Below are 19,601 nucleotides of genomic sequence, written 5' to 3' on the forward strand. Positions count from 1 at the left end.
AAAGGGCTTGGCTTAAAAAAATTTGGTCCAGGCGGGAATAGGTGTGATGGGCGTGGGAGAAGAAGGTGTAGTCCCGAGACTGGGGATGGAGAGAGCGCCACCCATCTACCAGCCCCAAGTCACCTATCAGGCGCTGCGTTGCGGTGGAGAACACACCAGTATCGGGCCTTTGAGTATGAGAGCTATCCATTTCCTTGTGCCATACCAGATTAAAGTCCCCCAACAGAAACAGGACGCCCTCCACAAAATCATCCGCTTTCCGCATCAGGTCCTGGAGAAAGCTATTCTGGCCCGCATTCGGAGCATACACTACCACAAAGGTGCACATTCTATCATACATCAACCCCTTGACCATCAGCCAACGACCTTCCTTATCGCTGCGCACACCCAGGGGCTGAAAGTGAAGGGCAGACCGGAGGAGAAGGGCCACCCCCCTATGCTTCGTGGAGGCCGATGATCTGTAAATAAGGGGGAAGTTTTTATGTTTGAGGCAGAGCTCGTCCTTGCGCGCTAAGTGAGTCTCCTGGAGGCCCACTACATCCAGCTGGTGATCATGCACATACTTCCAAATTTTCTGGCGTTTTTGCGGGGAATTCAAACCTTTCACGTTCCATGTTCCTATATTAAGCGGCATTACACAGTGAAGACCTCTCCCCCGCTACCCGCACACAGTAAAGAGACTTCTCAGCCCTCCCCACCCAAGGCCACCAAGAGTCACGTTGCGCCAGTGCACCACAGCACGCACAACCACAGAAAGCCCAATTCAGGGAAACGTATGACAACCAACACCCCTCTGGGCTCCCCCCTCCTCCCCCGGCCACCACCCTCCCCAAGAATCCAGATCCTCTGGGCTTGAAGGCAAAAACACATCACACCACCAGCTGACATCCATCTGCATGCACACATCTTGGTCACCACCACTGACCCCCCAGTCCCCAACTTCCCCACCTCCCTCAAGAGCCCACCCACAAATCTCCTCCCCGCTTAACCCCTTAATCCTCACCAAATAGCAACAGAACAGGGAGAAGCAATGGGGAAGTTCGAAGGGAAATCTCACCAAACAGTTCAGCTGGATCGACAGTCCCAGAATGTGGACGTCTACTGGTACCCTCAGGGAGAGGGGGCCTGGGTAACAGTCAGTGGCCCCCCTAGTGGTCCGGTCCGGGGTGTCTTCCCAAAAAGTACATAAGGACCCAGGGTACCTGAATCGGGGGTGTCCCTCCGACGCCATCTAATCAGCCGCCCAGAACTCAGGCCGCTCCGGAGCTGTCTTGTGACGAGGCCACCGTCACTGTGGTCACAGAAGCAACCGCTGCCCCCCTCTCCTGCAGGCTAGTCGTGGGATCTGGTCTCCACAATGCGGTCGCTTTGCCCACTCTTTGCCTGGACGGAGAGCGTCATCTCTGTCTCGATGGGGCGCTCCCTCCTCTCAGGGAGGGGGCCATGTCGTCCAGACCTAGGAGGTCCTTGGCAGCCTGCAGGGAGAGAATCTGGACCAACATATTTTGCCATCTAAAGATGAGATGAAAGGGATGGCCCCAAGAGTAAGCCACATTTTGATCGCGCAGAAAAGCGGTAACAGGCCAAAATTTACGTCTCTTCTGAAGCATCGAGGCCCCTAAGTCCTGGAACAGCTGAGGATGATGATCTCGAAATTGCAATGAGGGAATCCCACGTGCTTTCCGAAGTATGCGCTTCTTCAGTTGGAAGTCATGGACGCAAACCAGGATGTCAGGGGGGGAGCTCCACCGCTTCTCAGCAGGCCTACTCTATGGACTCTTTCCATACGGACTTCGTGAAGATCCTCCTCTCCCAAGATCTGCAGGAAAAGGGCCTCCACATAGCCCCGCAGGTCTCCAGCTTCTCCATCCCAGGGCACTGCTCGGATGCAGATGTTATTCCGGCGGGACCTGTTTTCCAGGTCCTCCGCGTGGGCCTGAAGGTCTAAATTCTGGTCCGTGAGGCGGATCACATCCTGCTGAAGCTGGTGCACCTCTCCAGCCATCCCCAGATCATGGTCCTCGAGCGTGGCCACTCGCTCCCCAATGTCATCCACATCCCTCCTCATCTCACGGAGGTCCGAAGTGAGTTGGGAGCTGAGCTCCAAGATGTCCTCCTTAATAGCGGAGAATAGTTCTAGCATGAAGGCTTTAGTGGCGGGTGCTTCATCGTCTCTTATTTTGGGGCGAGGCGCTGGTGCCCGGCGACGCCGTCTGCTGGGACCCCCTCGGTGGGGCATCCTTGCCCGGTTTCTCTTTACGGGGCTTGCCGGTCATCGCCCCAACGTCGTCTGAACCACCACACTAGAAGGAGCGTCAGAGCAGTGGCCGTGCCGTCGGATTGGTTCGTCAGAAGCCTCCCCGAAACTCCGCAGTTGTCGTAGCCCCCTGCAGGCCCCTATGCGGAGTAGGGCAGGATTCTCCAGGCGGCGAAATCAGTGAGGTCCCCCCGGCCGCGTGCCGGGTGGGAGAGGCCCCTCAATGCAACCCCAGTGCCCTCTTGCCGTCGATGCCACAGAGGTCCAGCAGACTCGCCAGGCGGTGTGCAGCCAGGGGGATTCCCCCCGGTGGGGGCAGGGAGCGACTCGGCCCCCCCAAGGAGGCAGCAGCAGCAGTTCGTGACACCCCTGTAGCTCGCTGAGCCCAGGAATCAGGGATGTGCCAATTGTCTGCACCAGCCGACAGCTCGCACAGGTAGGCGCCGCCTAAGTTGCCCCCCAGTTCCCTCAGGGGGCAGAAGGCTGGTGTCCAATCAGGGAAGACGGCGAGGGCCGCACAGGTGGAGATCTCGGAGCGCAGTGCTGCCGCAGTCCAGGGGCGTCGGCGGTCCGAAGTCAGCGCGCGACCCACGCGGGGCAGAGGGGGGAAGGCCGGCCCCAGCGCCAACGCCAAAGCCAGGTGCCCCGGAGGTGGGAATACTAGTCGCCACTCCGCATCCCCCCGGAGCCGGCACCACACAGCGAGAGGGCCCACAGGCCGGAGACCCCCAGGATCAATTTGTGCAGTGATCCAGACAGCTAGGCGTGGCAACAGCGGGCACTCACCACAGCAATCCCGACTTCAGGTGATCCTCTCCACGGGGGGTCCGAAAGGCAGGCCACTCACACCTCGGTCGCGGTCCGCCAAGTCGCCGCTCGTTGCGTCGGACCCGCGCCCCACTCCTCTGAGCCGCTAGCCACAGGGCGCAGGAACAGAGCTCCGGTTCACCGCGGCGGGCAGCACTACCCAGCAGGAGGTCTCTGCGGGCCGCAGGTGCTCTAGATACCCCGTGCAGACAGGCAGGCCCTTTCTTCGGGTTCCGGCTCCACAGCCCTGTCCTGGACGGAGGAAAAGCTCAGCTCCCACGCCCCGGGCCTCCCGAAACACCCCCGGCAAGGGCTCAAGAGCCACCAAGAGGAGGCCCAGGTCCCCGGCAGCATGGATCGTGGTCAACCTCCAGCCGTCGCTGCACCACGGTCCGATCAGCAGGCCGTCGAGATGGGCCGAGTCAGTGGTGTCAGGCCTGGTCCGCTCTCTGATCCCCGGCCTCAATTGCAGTCGGTCGCCAGCCCGCAGGCAATTCCCAGGCTGGAGGCACACCCCGGGGGGGGACAGCGGCGAGGCCGTCGGGGCAAAAGCGGGCAGCAGAGATCTCAGCCGCCCCCTCCCGGATGCCGCCCAGGAGCCACAGGCAGCGGCGGTCGCAGTCGCAGCAGTAAGGGTCCCCACAGCCTCTGCAGCGGGTCACGCAAGAACCCGGCTTCAGCGGTCCAGACACGCTGCAGGGCTCTGAGCAGGTAGGGGCCGATCTCCCCTCAGGCAAGTCCGCGAGAGTCCGCAGGCGGCTCAAAAAAGCTCCCAACTGACACCGGAGCTAAAGCCACAGGACGGATTTGTTCAGGCAGGGCTCGGGAAGGTGCTGGACAAGGCTAATGCAGGTGCGGCGTCGGAGGGACTGAAAGCACGTCCTACTCGACCGCCATCTTGGACACGCCCCCCTACAGGCAGGCTTTTGACGGAAGACCAGCACTATTGACCAGGCTTTTCGCCTTCTCTTGCTATATTGGAAGGTGGTTGTGTTGGGCAAAGGCAGTTTATATGTTACCTTTATAGACCTCAAAACTGCCTTCGACCTTGTCCCCAGAGACCAACTCTGGCAAACCCTCATGAACATGGGAATGCCCCTCGAAATTCTAGAACCTTTGGTCAGATTGCATGAAGATAACTTTGCATGTGTGTAGGAGGCCATTTACCGACCGGTAACAGCCGATTTCGGCCGTTACCGACCGGTAAATGGGTATTTGTGATGTAGGTGGCCAATTTTACCGAATCGGTAAATTTACCGAATCGGTAAAATACAGAATCGGTATTTTTACCGATTCGGTAACTGCCAGATGTAGGTGGGACTCTTCTGAGTCCCAAAGGCCTTACAGATTCTGTATTTTACCACCCAATCCAATTGGGTGGTAAAATACCGAATCCAGGTGTGCACACCTATGCCATGTGACAGACAGACATGCCCTTAGGGCATGTCTGTGTGCCACATGGCACACATGCCTGTATTTGGGGTGCTAGAGGGTGTCAAAGTGACACCCCCTGCACCCTTGCAGGATTCAATATTTACCGAATCGGTAAATACCGATTCGGTAATGCCCATTGATTCCTATGGGCTTCAAGGCCCATAGGAATCAATGGGCATTACCGAATCGGTATTTACCGTTTTGGTAAATACCGATTTTTACAGATTCGGTAATTCAATTACCGAATTTACCTAAATCTCCCTCCTTCAATTTTACCGATTCATAAATACAGAATCGGTAAAATTCGGTATTTATGAGTCGGTAAAATATACTTACCTACATCTGGCCCCATGTGCCTTATTATGACTTTGGCGGTCTTGGAGCGGGGCCACCACGTTGCCACTACACACCGAGGTCGCCAAAGCCATTAAAGACCACCTGCCAGAGTATGACTTACCTGTACTCTGGTGGGCGGTTCTTTGTCAGTCCCATTACGGTGCCTTTGAAATGCACCACAATTGGAGCATCAAAGGCAGTTCCTGTAGAGCATGGACTGCCAAGTCTATGCCCTACTGGAACTGGGTGTGCATGCACACAGGGGGGGGCACAACACGTGCCCGTGCATGCATCCAATGGTGCATGCTCCCTTTGTTTCCTCACTGCCATACTTTTCATGGCGGTCGCACTGCCATGATAAGTGTGGTGGTGAGGAAACTCCTAATATACTTGCCAGTGCTGCAGTGGTATCACAAGCCTATTAGCGCCCTCAGACTGCTGCGCCACTGCCAGGGATAATGGATCCCTGGCATCAGCAGTGGTCCTGTGGAGGTCCAAAACCCGCAGTCCTAATGTGGCCGGCGGACTACCAGTCTGACTGTCGTGGACCGCTACCACGTGTTCGTGGTCCATTGAACTGCCAAACTCGTAATAAGGGCCTGATCATTGAGCAGTGGTGGCTCCAACTTCCATGCAAAGTTGCTTTTCAATCAATGATTATGAGCGTGTTGGAGGAATAGGCGCTATTTTTCACAACTGATAAAATCTGACTTCACAGGGTTTAGAATTTATTAAGCGCAATAATAGCACTTCTTTTCTTAGTTTATTTGGTGAACAAGTGGAATACTGTGCTTGCTACACCAAAATCTGCATGTACCTGTAAATACTATACTGTTTTCCCCATTTCACTTTAGCATGGTTGACATGGAAAATCGTATGAAGTATTTAAAGTACCTGCTGATTATTGAGTGTAGCAAATATAGCACAGTTTGGCATTCCAACCAGGTCATAATCAGGACCAATAGTTATCAAATTGTACCATATTTATGATTGATCATTTATTGCGGGCATAATTCAACCGAGGCTTCTTTGGGCTACTGCAATCATTAAATACATTTCTTAAAATGAGTTGTTATTTGATAAGGTTTGTTTTCAGACATTTTCTGAAAAGTGACACTGAAGATTGCCTCTGAAACTAGAGTGGGAGAGCATTCCAGGCTTTTGTGGCGTGCATAGAGAAAGTCTGAATGCCATAGGTAAACTTGGTTGTAGGAAGGTGGATACCTGACTATGGTTACCCCAGATTTTTTGCCTTGTGTTTAGCTGGTTTTCAACTTAGTTGGCCTGGGATCCTGCTAATCAGGGTCCAAGGCTCTCTGCTCTCTCTGTAAAATGGACTCCATGCACCCTAGGTGCATAACTAATTGGCTCGGGTCACCTTATCAGCCCCTGTACAGTGTACTATAGGTACCCAGGGCATAGGTGCATCCAAAGCCTACCAGGAGCTGCAGCATATCTTTTGCCATCCCTGGCTGGCTATCCAAACTGACACAACTGGCTGATCACTCAGCTGGGGCAAGGTTGTGTAATCACCCCTTGCTTAGATATAGTATACCTATATCGAAACCTATATCTGGACATATATATACCTTAAAATCACTCCTATGGCAGGCCTTAACAATCCTGGAGGCAGAGTGCTTGGTTTTATGTGAGATGGTGCTCTAGCATGAGCTGAGCCTGTCTGCAGCTGTTGGGAACAACTCCCTTAGCTGTTCCGGGATATTGCCATATCATATACTCTTAAGTGCATTATTATCCTCGCGGTTACTTGCTAACTTTGGTTTGGCTTTATCAAAACATGTCGTGTAAGGTGTCATACCCTTTGGAATACTACCCCCTCACCAGTCCTGGCGACGGGGGTAGCATTCCACCCTTCTACAGGGAGAAGACATGTTACTTTGCTAAAACGCAGTTAATCCTAACCAGAGCCTCAGCATCACAAAATGGATGCTGCTGCCACAGACACAAGTCTGACCTCCTACTGCTGACCGAAACTTGGCAGGGGGGGCCTGGACAAAAGGTTTCCTGTCACAGGGAGGTGCTACACCTCCCCAGACAGGAGATAGTGGATTGGGGCAGGGTGGGCTGAATGAAACTAGACACTGCCTGGGGAGCACAAGGCTTCCCATGTATAATCAAGTCAAACCGGTTCTGGGGCACTCCAGCCCCAGTCCTGGCACGAAACTGGACAAAGGGAAAGAGGTGTAACCACCCCCTTCCTGGGTACCACCCATAGGAGGGACCTAGCAGGTAATCCAGCCCCTTGATTTGGAATAAAGGTAGGAGCTGTGCAGATGCACATCAGATTATCCTGACTGAAACTTATGAAACAAAACTCTGGACCCTTCGACATCCCACTCAACGTGGAAGACTGAAGAATCTCCCTTGTGGTCAAGGAGTGACCACCCTGTGCAAACAGGCACCATCCAGCGCCTCACCATTTGCTTTGTTGCAGTTCCTGCCAGAACTCGAGCAACAGAGATCAACAAGACCCAGCGTTCCTGCCTTCCAACAGCTTGATCCACAGTCCCAGCAAGTCTGAGACCCGTGGAGGTGACCTGAAGCGTGGAGCCAGCCATCTTGGAAAAACTACAAAGTGCTGACCGTGCAGCTCCCAAGGCTCCCTTGATGCTGTGCATTGGGGTTTAAGAAGCCCTATCCCCGAGCAGCTTTTGCACCAAAGCTCTCTCCTCCACACTTACCGAGTGCTGCGTGGGGCCCCTTTGCATCTTTCTGCTTGATGCATTGGTCCAGTCACTTGCCGGTTGGCTAGTGGCCCCAGTACAGACAAACCTTTAAATTTACACTGCTAGTCTGGTTGCTCCAGACTGACCCTCGCTCTGCTGAAAAGGAGCACCCACTCTGACCTTGCTGGTCCGAGTAAGAAGTGATCTTTGAATCCTGCGTGGGTTGCATTTGCCAAGGTCTGTTTGCTCCGATCTGGAAGCCGACACTGCCGACAGCGAGAGCCTTTGTGGGACAGCTTGTGGTCTACTCCTGGACATCCTCAGTGCCCCAGAGTCCACGTGGCAACGGAGACAAGCTTCTCAACAACCACCTGATTGTGCCCGACATTGCCAGGTTCCTTCCTGGTTCCACCCTGGTCACTGCTGAGTGACCCAGACTCTGTCCCCTCTGCTTTTAGGTACTCTACATCTTCGATCCACCCTTGTATCCAACCGGACACTTCTCCTCTGGACGCCTGCAGCATCTTCATCTCCAGGCTCCATAGATCTACACGACGAAACCTGACACGACTTTGCACCTATGCACCCGCTTCCTGCGGGTGAGGAAACTCATGAACGCTGGTGCTCCTGTAGTGGTTTACACCTCTAGTCTCTAAGTCTAAAGTCTTGTAGTTCTAGTCCAGTGGGAAGACTCCTAAAACTGTAACTCAATAACTTTTACGCACCATTGACTTTGCATTGGTGCATGCGTGTGCTTTTAACGCTGCACTCGAATCCCGCGGGCTTTTCCCGACTTCATCATTGCTAGTCCCGATTAGTCCCAGTGATTCCCAAGGCCCTACGCCTTACCACTGTTCTATTAGTAATACTTATACCACTTATTTAGTATATGGTTTGAGTGGCCCCTGGCCTCATCCATAATTGTGCAACTTTGATGTGTTTTACTGTGCTTTTGTTTAAACGCTTGTGCTTCTATACTCATAAAGAGTACAGGGGATTATTCTAGTAATAAATACATATATTTTTATAATATATAACTTGTGTGGTGTCCTTTCATTTGATATTACAGGATTGCATTTGGTACAACAGCTGGCTTCACATGCCCTCTTGAGTTTAGCCTGAAGGCTGCTTAGTCGATGCTACCCCTAGGATAGCTTGTCTATAAGGTTGACTTACAACCACCAGCATAAGGGATTATTTGGACTGATACAAGGTGCCCCCAGAATTGAAGACATCATATATCAGGCCAACTTCTCCATTGGTCTTAGAGACTCTTGGGACAGCCAGACTCCCCCTAGTAAAGTGGAACTCAAGAGATACAATTGGGATTGGATTGACAGGCATTAACTATGCAAGCCAATGTTGGGCAGACTGACAGAGGAGTTCTTCCTGTTTAAACAAACTAGAAGCTTGAAGCGCTACCTAGATGTGATCTAGGTCCCACGAGATAGGACTCTATATATCCAGTTTAGATCCGCCATGCTTCGTGTTAACACTCGAAAGGCAAAGTGGCGTACAGCTTAAAACATGACAGAGAGGTGCCCGTGCTGTGGAGCTCTAGTGGAGTGTGTTGCCCATGTCCTGTTTGCTTGCCCTGCTTATAATAAATCTAGGAGGAAATGGTTAAAACCAATATGTAGTGACATGGGTACCCGCGATTACCGGTCTGCTATGAGTCTTTTAAAATCTGATCCCAGAGTCCTTTTTTCATGCGGAGTGGCAAAGTTTCTAGGCCACGTCTGGCAAATCAGGATTAGAGCCCCACGAGATGTGATTTTTGTGTAGATATTTATGACTCATTACTTGGGACTAAAACAATATACCCTCCTGGAATGCTTTATAACCTCTAAACACTGTTAACTATATAGATAGCACTTGTACTTTATACATTGTTTACTGATATGGATTACGCCCCCTTATGTATATAGTGTCCCAGACATAAGCTTTTTATGAAATTTGTTTTTTGTTTTTAAATCAAATATGCTGCTATTAATTTTATGTCAGGATATCAGATATCAGATGACTAGAACAGCATATTGAAAACTGAGATAGTATTTTGGTGCTCTAAACAAACTTGGATCTTGTTTGATGGAGACTGCTAGTAACCCCAATAAAAGAAATATGAAATAAAAAAGGATAAATATCAAACTTAAGAACATAGAATTGACACAGCTCTTTAATAGATTCAAAATCCTCTATTAACAAGAGTATAGGAATAGGGGACAAGTATAGAACTTTATTATAAACAGCAACCAACATCAGTATGACTGGAGCATTATATATTACAAGATGGCTGCCATATTTATCCCACGAATATAAATGTGACCATGTTGTATGCACTCGATTCAAAACAGCAATAATTTTAGAATGTATGTCTCTATATGTTAGCGTGAATAAGAATCGTAAGAGACCCGACGCCTCTATTTGTACCATCACCCGGGAATGGTTATTAGAATACATAATGGCATTATATAATTGCGGAAATAAAGGAGAAACATCTTAGATAAAGACAACAAATCTGTATTAGGCGTCAACATGACAAAGACCCTGACAATTCCAACTAAAAACACTTAAAAAAGGTCACCGAAGGTACCGCTCGATAAACGTAAGCTAAATAGATTTGGCAAACCCAATCCAATATGGCGACCAAAATCGGGATAACGCCCCGAGATAGAACCGGCACATAGGGTGGCAAAATCGCTTTGAAATAAATAGAAACAAATCGGGAACACATAAAACATTGTATTTATAATTAAAGTAGTTATTACATTTCTAGGATAATAATCCAGGGACAACAGTTGGGGCCACAAGGGACACAAATAGGATGGCACAACAGAAAAGAAACACCTTACAAGATGGCCCCCATGTAAATAGAGAACAAGGTCTGAGATGTCACAATTAGTAAAATAATTAGATATAATTAGAGACATAATGATTAATTAAGAGGAGTATATAAGGGGGATTAGCATCCTCTGGTATCAATTGTAGACTGAGAGGCCAGTGGGAAGGACGTCGGCACCAGATCGTCCTTTTTCCAAGTAAGTTCTAGAATAGGTATTAGCTCAGCCCCAATGGTAGTATGTATAATAGGGTAAAAATTGATTTATAAAATGTGGATTTTGTTCCCTCTAGTTTATGATCCTACAAGACATAAAATAGAGACCCCCAATTAAACACAAGGGCACAAGGAGGAAGAAGCATAATTTTCTAAACTTCAAGGTAAGAGGGAGCAAATTAAGTACCTACTCTCAACATCCTGAGCATGACAAATAGGAAATAAGATTCATGTTCCCTATATGAAATTATTTTGCAGAATTAAAGAAAGGAAGTTTTGAACTAGATCGTCCTTCTGACAACTCCCCCCAAAAAACAATAGAGGTAAGGGGTGCATGAGCGTTATTAAAAGCGAATTAATAATACGAGATAGTATTTAGGATATCCTTGCTCATATTGACATACACATTATTTTTACCAGCAGATTAAAACCTTCGAGATCTGGTACAAATAAGGACTGTGAAGTACACACAACGGTACTGACTGATAGCAACACATTCTGTATCTCAAGGTATCTATACCTTTACTATTGCAAAAGTAGTAATAAGGGATACATGATACAGGATTTCTTGTAAATATAGATTGTCTCTCAATAGAAACACCGTACCATAGGACGAAGCCTTACCCGAACAGAATACAAAGTGACCCATCAGAGAAATTGATTAACCAGAGGAAACAGCAATAAAATAGGCTAAAGATAATCCCCAAGTCTCACCCTAAAAATAGTGAGCGAAACATGCAGAGATAGGAAACTAATTAGTCCTCTCTCTTATTTAGAGCACCAATTAGCATTTATTCTCAAGGACTTGAAAGACATGCAGGCTGCTGATTGAAGGAGGTCTCTTTTAGAGACAAGTCAGGTATGCAAGAATTTATAGTACAAACCCAGATAAGGATGTAGAAGCTGGGTATTTGTTTATTAAAAAAACAGTGATAAACAGGGGACTACTTCACAGGTTACCAAATATGAGGATTATTGAATATGTATATGGTGCCCGACATACAATGGAGATTTGTATTTTACAAGAAAAGAGGTTACACGATGTAAAATAAAAGAGATGCTTGAAAAAAAGAATTAAATGACTGCGGATGCAAAAATAAAGCAGTAGATACACAAGAGTCTGGTTACTAATGCTTTTAAAAAAAAAGAAAAAAACAAAGGGTTAGAACCAACAAAGGATTGTTAATATAAAAAGTTCCAGTACTTTTTAATAATTTGGTGGCATTATATTTTTGTTTAGATGTTTTTATATTTGAAATCAATGTCCTGAAGAAGGTGATGATATTTTAGAACACCGAAACGCCGCGTCGACAATTGTTATGTTATGTTATGTTATTAAAAATTTATAAAGCGCGCGTACGCCCAAGGGCTTCTTGGCGCTGGTAAGATAAAAAACATAACAAGAGGTGAGTCTGCCGGAAGAGTTATTTCGGGTAAGCTTTTGTGAAGACAATTTCAAGTGTATACGTGGCAATTTGTTTCAAAATAATCTGTTTTTAATTTTTAAGTGTATGTTTTAATAAATAACATGATCAATTGTTTTCTAAGTTTTTTGTTATGATTATTGCAATGTACTGGTAAACAAATAAAAAAGATATACATCTTATTCCTTATAGTTATATGTGACTTGCTTCAATTGTACAATCCCAATATATAGGAAATATGTTTTGTATTTGGTAACCTGTTTAAGCCTTGATCCCACACTAATGCCCCTCTTTTACTTGAGATTTGGGATTACATAGGAGATTTTCTCTTACAAAATATATGATCAAGAAAAGGGAACCTGTTTTTGTTTTTAAGATTTTTTGACAACAATCTGCACTGTACTGCAAGATTTTATCCTAAAATTTAACAAATATTGTTTTATTGTATAGATGCAATTTGAAGCTTTTATGATACATGCTGTCAAATAAAGCTATTTGAACTGAACTGAACATAAGTAAACATCTACACTCATGGAATTTGTTGAAGGGATGTCTTTATCTGAATGATGTAAAGTATAAAGGATATGTCTGAGAATTGAGTGTTGATGAGGAGAGTGCGGTGTGAGCGGGAAAAGATCACTGTTTATAAGGTTATATAACTAGATATGCATTTTTGTAAGAAATAATTTATGTAAAGCTTTCCACTGAGAAAAATCACATATACTTGAAAAAAGACAAAAAATGAATAAATAAAATGATTTGAATATAACCTATATTGTTGGATACTATTTTGGCTCTGAGTGTTGGTCAATTACGGTGTATATGTATTAGGGATCCTATTGTAGGACCCATACAAAGTGGCAGGGTATGCTTCATTTTTCTTGTGTTGTTCTAACCCCTTCTTACCTGCCTTTATCCGATTAACCCACGGGGAACCCCCTTCTATTTTGTTGTCCCCTCGCCAGTTAGCCCTCAGAAAGCTGACAGCACAAATTCATGGCTACATTAATTGACCCACCAGGTAACAAATTGGAAGGACAATATGTAAGTTGCAAATGGAAAAATGCACAATGTAAATGCCAAGAATTCATCATCAAGGTTCTTGTGTGCTCTCTTCCCTCAAGCTAAGCAAAAAACATTCACTTTCTTTCTTGATGAATGTCTGTTCAATTATCATGTTTTCACTCTATACTTCTTGTTTTTTAGCAATGCTGCAATGGGATGAACAGTCAAGAAACAGCTTGTATGAATCAGTGAGGAGTCAGCTTCATGCCCACCTATGGTCTAAGGAAAAAGGAGAGCAAAACCAAATCATCAATGAATTAGAGAAGAATTTGATTACAGCCCAAGTGTGCACATGAGGGGCCCTAATGAAGATAGCTGAAGGAGGAAATATCTCAGATTAGAAGACTAAGCAGTTATATAGTAGTGGCAGGCCATCTTCCTTCCTCTGATTTCTCCACCTCATATGGAGTGCACCAAGTTGCCATTTTTCCAAATGAAGAGGCAGCTCTTGCCTTATCATTGAGAACACACATTTTACATTCCTTGTGCTAATGGGCAGGTAGTCAGGCTACCATTTTCCCCAGCTCCTGTTTCTGTCCCTGAGCACTACCAAAACCATGCTAATCCTAGACACGAAAGTCTTTTAAATGTTCTTCAGAGCTGTCAGAAATCTCCTGGAAATTGGTCCCCACTTATGGGATCTTACTTGACATCTAGGAACTTTATTCATGCTGTTTTGTTTCTGTTAAGTTGCTCTTGACCTGCACATGTTACTTCAATGGAAAAATGCCATTACAATGGTAGACATTTTTTAACTTTGGCAGAGGTGCTAAGTCTGCAAAAGTGGCATTTTGGCAGCTAGGTGTCCAAATTTGTAATGATCATGTAAGAGAGAGAAAGCAGGAGAGAAATGTTAAAAAGGAGATAATAGCCAAAACATCCAGATGTACTTTAATGCTATTTCTCCAAGGTACACATATGTGAAGTTAGGAATAGCAAATCTATATTTAGCAATATATTCTTACCTCGTTCTGTTCCTTGATATTTTGGATATGATAATCCGTTACTCTAAAAAAAAGAGGTGAGGGACAAGGAGCTTAATGAAGGTCCAGGGCCCGCGCTCCCAAGTAATAAATAAACCAAAACAATGGGTCACTGTTCCTAAATGGAGTCAAGAGATGTAGTTCTGGAGAAATGAGAAGAAAAGTAAAAGTTTATTTTACTTGGTGCCCTCACAAAATGGTTAGAGGATATCTCTTCTAGTCAAATTTAATGAAAAGATGAATCTATCATAAATTTTAAAAAAATGGTTGTGGCTGCTGAAGGGTTATGATGATCCTAAGTAGCTATGACATACAAGTGTGTGAATTGAATTGAATATAAGTCAGGTCAACATGTTTTGCGCCCTTGATGGCGCTTCCTCAATGAAAAAAGGAAAAATTAGGAAAAATAGTGGTGTATTGGGAAAATGTAGTAATAAATCACTACTCAATGAGGGTTCCAAGAATGGATTTATTAGTCATAGATAAAGCAGGTGCTCCCAGCTTGGCGGCTTACTCTCACAACCAACATTCTAACTCGCGCTCCCGGAGGCAGAGCGGACCATACCAAGAAGGGAGAAGGGAGAGGGGTGGGTGACAGGGAAGTCACAACAGGTGAGGTTACAACACACCTTCCCCCCTAAAGAGAACAGAGGAAAAGAAATGCAGGGCTCCCCAGGCAGGGGTGGGAGAAAGCAGTTAGAGGGAGAGTAGGGAAAAAAGAGGGGTGAGTTAAGAGGAAGGCGAGGAAACGGAAAGGGAGAGGGAAAAGAGAGGGATAGAGGGAGACTGAAAGAGAACAAAAGAAAAGAAACAGGAGAGAGGGAAAGACCACCAGGGAGAGGAAAGAGAACCGCAACATGAAAAGAAGAGTATGGGGAAGACGACCCCCTTAAGTTACAGAGAACGAACAACAGTGGAAGGGAGGGAAGATCCCCCCCCCCCAGAGCCAACGGGGGCTGTCCCGGGGGTAATAAGGAGAAGTAGGATGGGACTTTATCATGGCTAACTTTTTAAAAGTAGACTATAACCTTAAGGTTAACCTCTGTATCGAACTGACTGAAAGAACTCTGGAACAGTAGGATAATATGTTCCGTTTAGTCCCACGAAAAGTCCTGACTATTCTCGCACGGGGATGAGCAATTTAGTCTCACAATGGGTGTGGCAGATTCTTCCTATACCTTGAACACCTCTACTTCCACCCCACCATTGCTCTCCCAAATGTCTCTTTGATGAGCCCCATGACATAGGTTACAACAGGTATGTGCCACATCACTCTTTCACCTTGGGCTCCCCTTAGTCTGAACAAGCCCAACAGTCTATTTTCACCAAAGAGTTCCGCACTTCTCTTGCTAGTCTTTCCATCCCCTTCAGGAGGGATGATCCTGGCGGTAACGCTCCTCATTTTATTTTTCTTAGGCAGGACTTAGGCCAGGGCACTCACCGGCAACTCCCTCTGACACACTATGTCTCTCTTACAATGTCATCCTCGGTGACAAGTCTAGGCCATCTTCTACCCTCCTTCCCTTGGCCATTACCAGCATCCAAACCTTTATCGAATTCCTTTTCAAACAGCTCCAGATCATCAACATGAGCCTCTTCTGCCCTAAGTCTGTCCTCCTGTTCCATCACGAGACTACCATAGGAGAACTCAGTTGTGTTTTCTGGGTCACAAGACTTGTGCTTTCTCCTATACTCATAGAGTGGACCAATCTTCCCCGACAGGACCTTTAATGGGAAATCTTTTTGTATTTTCTGCACTTCCTTACTCTCACTCTCCAACTTACCACGATTGGGCCTTTGAAAGTATTTTCCTTTATTCTCACCCTTAGATTCAAACAAACTTGAGTCCACTTCTCTTTCCTGTTCATAATTGTCCACATACTCCTCCATCGTTTTAGTCCTGAACTCGGACGATGTGGTTCTTTGCCACGTTTCTTTGCGATTAAATTGGTTACTCTCACATTTTATCCTTTGCCGCTCATTTGCTGTAGTAATTATGCATTCTCCCTTTCTTTCGAATTCTGCTTTTTTTCCAACTTTACCTTCACTGCCTTTTCTCTCGTGTTTCTTACGTATTTCTCTTTCATCCACCCAACTTTGGTAAGTTTCTCGTTTTTCCTTAAGTTTGTCCTTACCCTTAGCTACTTCTTTTCCACACTCTTTATTACTTGCAGCTCCTTCAAAAACTACCGAACCCTTTGATGGCGGCGCACGAGCCTTCAATGCTTCACCCTTTGTTCCATGCATGCTTTGGATCTGTGCCAGCTCACTCATGTGTTCTTTTCTTCTTCCATTAAGTGATATTCTCAATTTCTTTTGATCCTTCCACCCTAGCATGGTGGGTCCACTTTCCGTTATATATATGGTACTCCAAGTATTATTTCCCTTGTGCATTAAATCCATAACTTTGTAACCTATTACGTTGATGTCCTCCCCTGTGTACGTTTTTAGGGATATGTTGGCCTCTTTAAATTCATCTCCATATTTTTTAGCTAATTCTCTATTCCATTCACTCTTGCTTTCCAAACTATAACGTGATCCTGAATCTGAGATCATATCTGTCTTTACTCCACCTATGAAAATAGTACACACCGGGTTTATTTTACTTGCATTATCTTCCTCTTTGCTATCCATTCTTTCCTTGATCACTTCATCCCTTTGTGCCTTTACCAACGAGGCCTGTATTTCATATTCATCCAACACACTCAAGATGTCCTCATAAATATTTCTGACTGACCCTTTCGTGAATACCTTTTCTATTTCGTGGTACTTTTTCCGTCCCTAAGTTCCTAAACTGTGAAGTAATATTTCAGCCTTTTCCTCAGGTATAAGAGATACTTCCTCTTCCTCAAAAACTGATATGTACTTCTCAAAATATTCTTTCCACTCACTCCATTCTGCAGTGTTTTTTTCATCCCCCTCCATAAACGGCACTGGTGGCGGAAAATTATACTTCTGGCCCCACTCCATGTTAAATGCGCAGTTATATCTAGGAATTCACATGAAGATGTAATATCCACCTCAAACAGAAAGATGGCGGTACGAGTGCACCTCGTAGGACTCTCTGGCGCCCCGAGCTGATTAAAAGTAATGCGCAGGCTATGGCCACTGGGGTTCTTAATTTGAAGGTCACGTTTCCTACTCCGCCTACTGTTTCCCTTCTTGGCTCCCTGAGATCACTAAATATGCTTTGCTCACGCCGTCTGTTGGTTTATGATCCTTGTCAATCCACAGTCACTGATACAAAGAGATTACGTATCTCTCACAAGCCGTGCTGCCTCAAATCTGTATAAACTCCGCCACTAGGGTTCATTGCACTACCTGCCCCTCTGAGATTTCCTCACGCTGCTTCAACACGCTGCTTCGGTTCAGTTTACTACACGGAACCCTGAGGTTTGCCACACTCCCTTTGTTCCTCGGAAATCTCCTCACACCGCTTCCAAGCGCTGCCTCAGTTCTGAGATTTCCTCACACTGCTTCAACACGCTGCTTCGGTTTAGTTTACTACACGGAACCCTGAGGTTTGCCACGCTCCCTCTGTTCCTTTGAAATCTCCTCACGCCGCTTCCAAGCGCTGCCTCAATTCCATTTCACGCGTGGCAACAGGGGTTAACTCCCTTCCTTGATCATCTCAGATATTTTATACAGCTCAAAGTGCTGCCACAGTTAATTTTCAATCACTGGAACGAAGGCTCGCTACCCTCTCTGTTCCTATGATATTTCCTCACACAGCTACAACGCACTGCCACCGCACAGTTTCATAAGTTTTCAACACACTATGTTACGCTCAACGCTCCTCACAGTGTTTCAAAGGCTCAACGCAATTATGCAGTCCAGCTTGGGTCCCCTACTGTTAATCTTCCTCCCAATTAAATATAAGAATACTCCTGGATTCTCTGAGACTATAAATTACTCGCCTCCAATAATTCTGGGAGTTAGTAGATACCCGCTTCCCAATGCTGTCACTCACTTATGACTCGAACGCTAGGCACTCACCTCAGATCAGTTTCTTTTGCGGTATTAGAAATGTGACTTCATTCCTTGCTCCGCTCCCTTCTCCTCACGCAGCTTCAAGGGCTCACCTCATAGACTTGTACGACTCCCTCTGTAACCGACTTGAGTACTTCCACCTTTCTTTCTTTTCTCCAAAATTCACACAGTAAGTAGTTTAGGCTGCAAAGTCCTCCTTCTAATTCACGATTACAGGACCGGAACTTCCTGTCGACAACTCTGCGGTTCCTCGGAGCAAGACCTGCTACGTCTTCTCCCTCACGAGTGTTCACTGCTTTTCACGGCCCGCACACCAGTCCTCACAAACCACGGAGGGGACTAAGCACGGTGCTAAGGGGCGCCCCCTCAGTGCCAGGAACAGAACAATGCTTCCATAAGTCGTTCGCTTCACATCAACTTTGACAGTTTCACTCTTTGCCTCACGCTCCTTACCGGCAACTCGTTAGGCCGAAAACTGCATAACTTCCATTATAAAGCGACCAGATTTCTTTTTTCCATTTCTCTTTCACTTTTTTCCCGGAAAATCTCAGTCCTTTATGTTCACTGGCAACCTCCTCATGCAGCACACGCAAAGCTTGTTTTTACCCATTCCAAAACGCAGGGACAAAGATTCGAATTTGTTTTTTTTTTACATCTCTTCAATAAGCTTAAATTGCTCAACTCACTGATTGGCGCTTCCCGTTTTCTTCAATTTGGGTCTTACTTCACAATGAGGTCTCATACTCCTTATAACGCCCACGGTACATCACCAATTCATTTCTTTTTCCTTGTCCCGGCTTAAATTATTCCAGTGCAGAGACCCCACACTGACCCTGGCTCAGCTCCGTCCTGTGATCTTCATTCATCAACTGGGTGAGTCTTCCTTGTCAACTCTATTCTCCGCACAAGCATCAAATTTATCCAGGGGGGAGGCACCACACTGACCCTGGCTCAGCTCCACGTCCTCGTCGCCAGAAAATGTAGTAATAAATCACTACTCAATGAGGGTTCCAAGAATGGATTTATTAGTCATAGATAAAACAGGTGCTCCCAGCTTGGCGGCTTACTCTCACAACCAACATTCTAACTCGCGCTCCCGGAGGCAGAGCGGACCATACCAAGAAGGGAGAAGGGAGAGGGGTGGGTGACAGGGAAGTCACAACAGGTGAGGTTACAACACAATGCCTCCTCAATTTGCAGTAGTGCCACCAGAAGGACCCTGGTAGTGATACAATCTATAGTAACTAGGAGATAATCCCCATGAGTCAAATGAGAGTGTGCATTTCGTTACAATGGTTAAGGTGAAAGGCACTTGAGGTCACACCTACCCATCCTCTTGAACACCCTTCTGCTGCCACAACCGTTTTTTGCTTTTTTATTTATGACAGAGGAATCTTTTAATTAAATTTGACTAGTACAAATATCCTCTAGCCATTTTTAAACTCACTCACCACTTCATGAGTACTGCCTCGCAATCATCATACGGAGTACAAACAAAATAATCTCTGCAAAAGCTTACCTTCAGGGGACCGTAGGGCATTGCAGCTCCGTCCCGACAAGGAG

This window comes from Lissotriton vulgaris, chromosome 10 (assembly GCF_964263255.1).
Source record: "Lissotriton vulgaris chromosome 10, aLisVul1.2, whole genome shotgun sequence".
NCBI classification, from domain to species: domain Eukaryota; kingdom Metazoa; phylum Chordata; class Amphibia; order Caudata; family Salamandridae; genus Lissotriton; species Lissotriton vulgaris.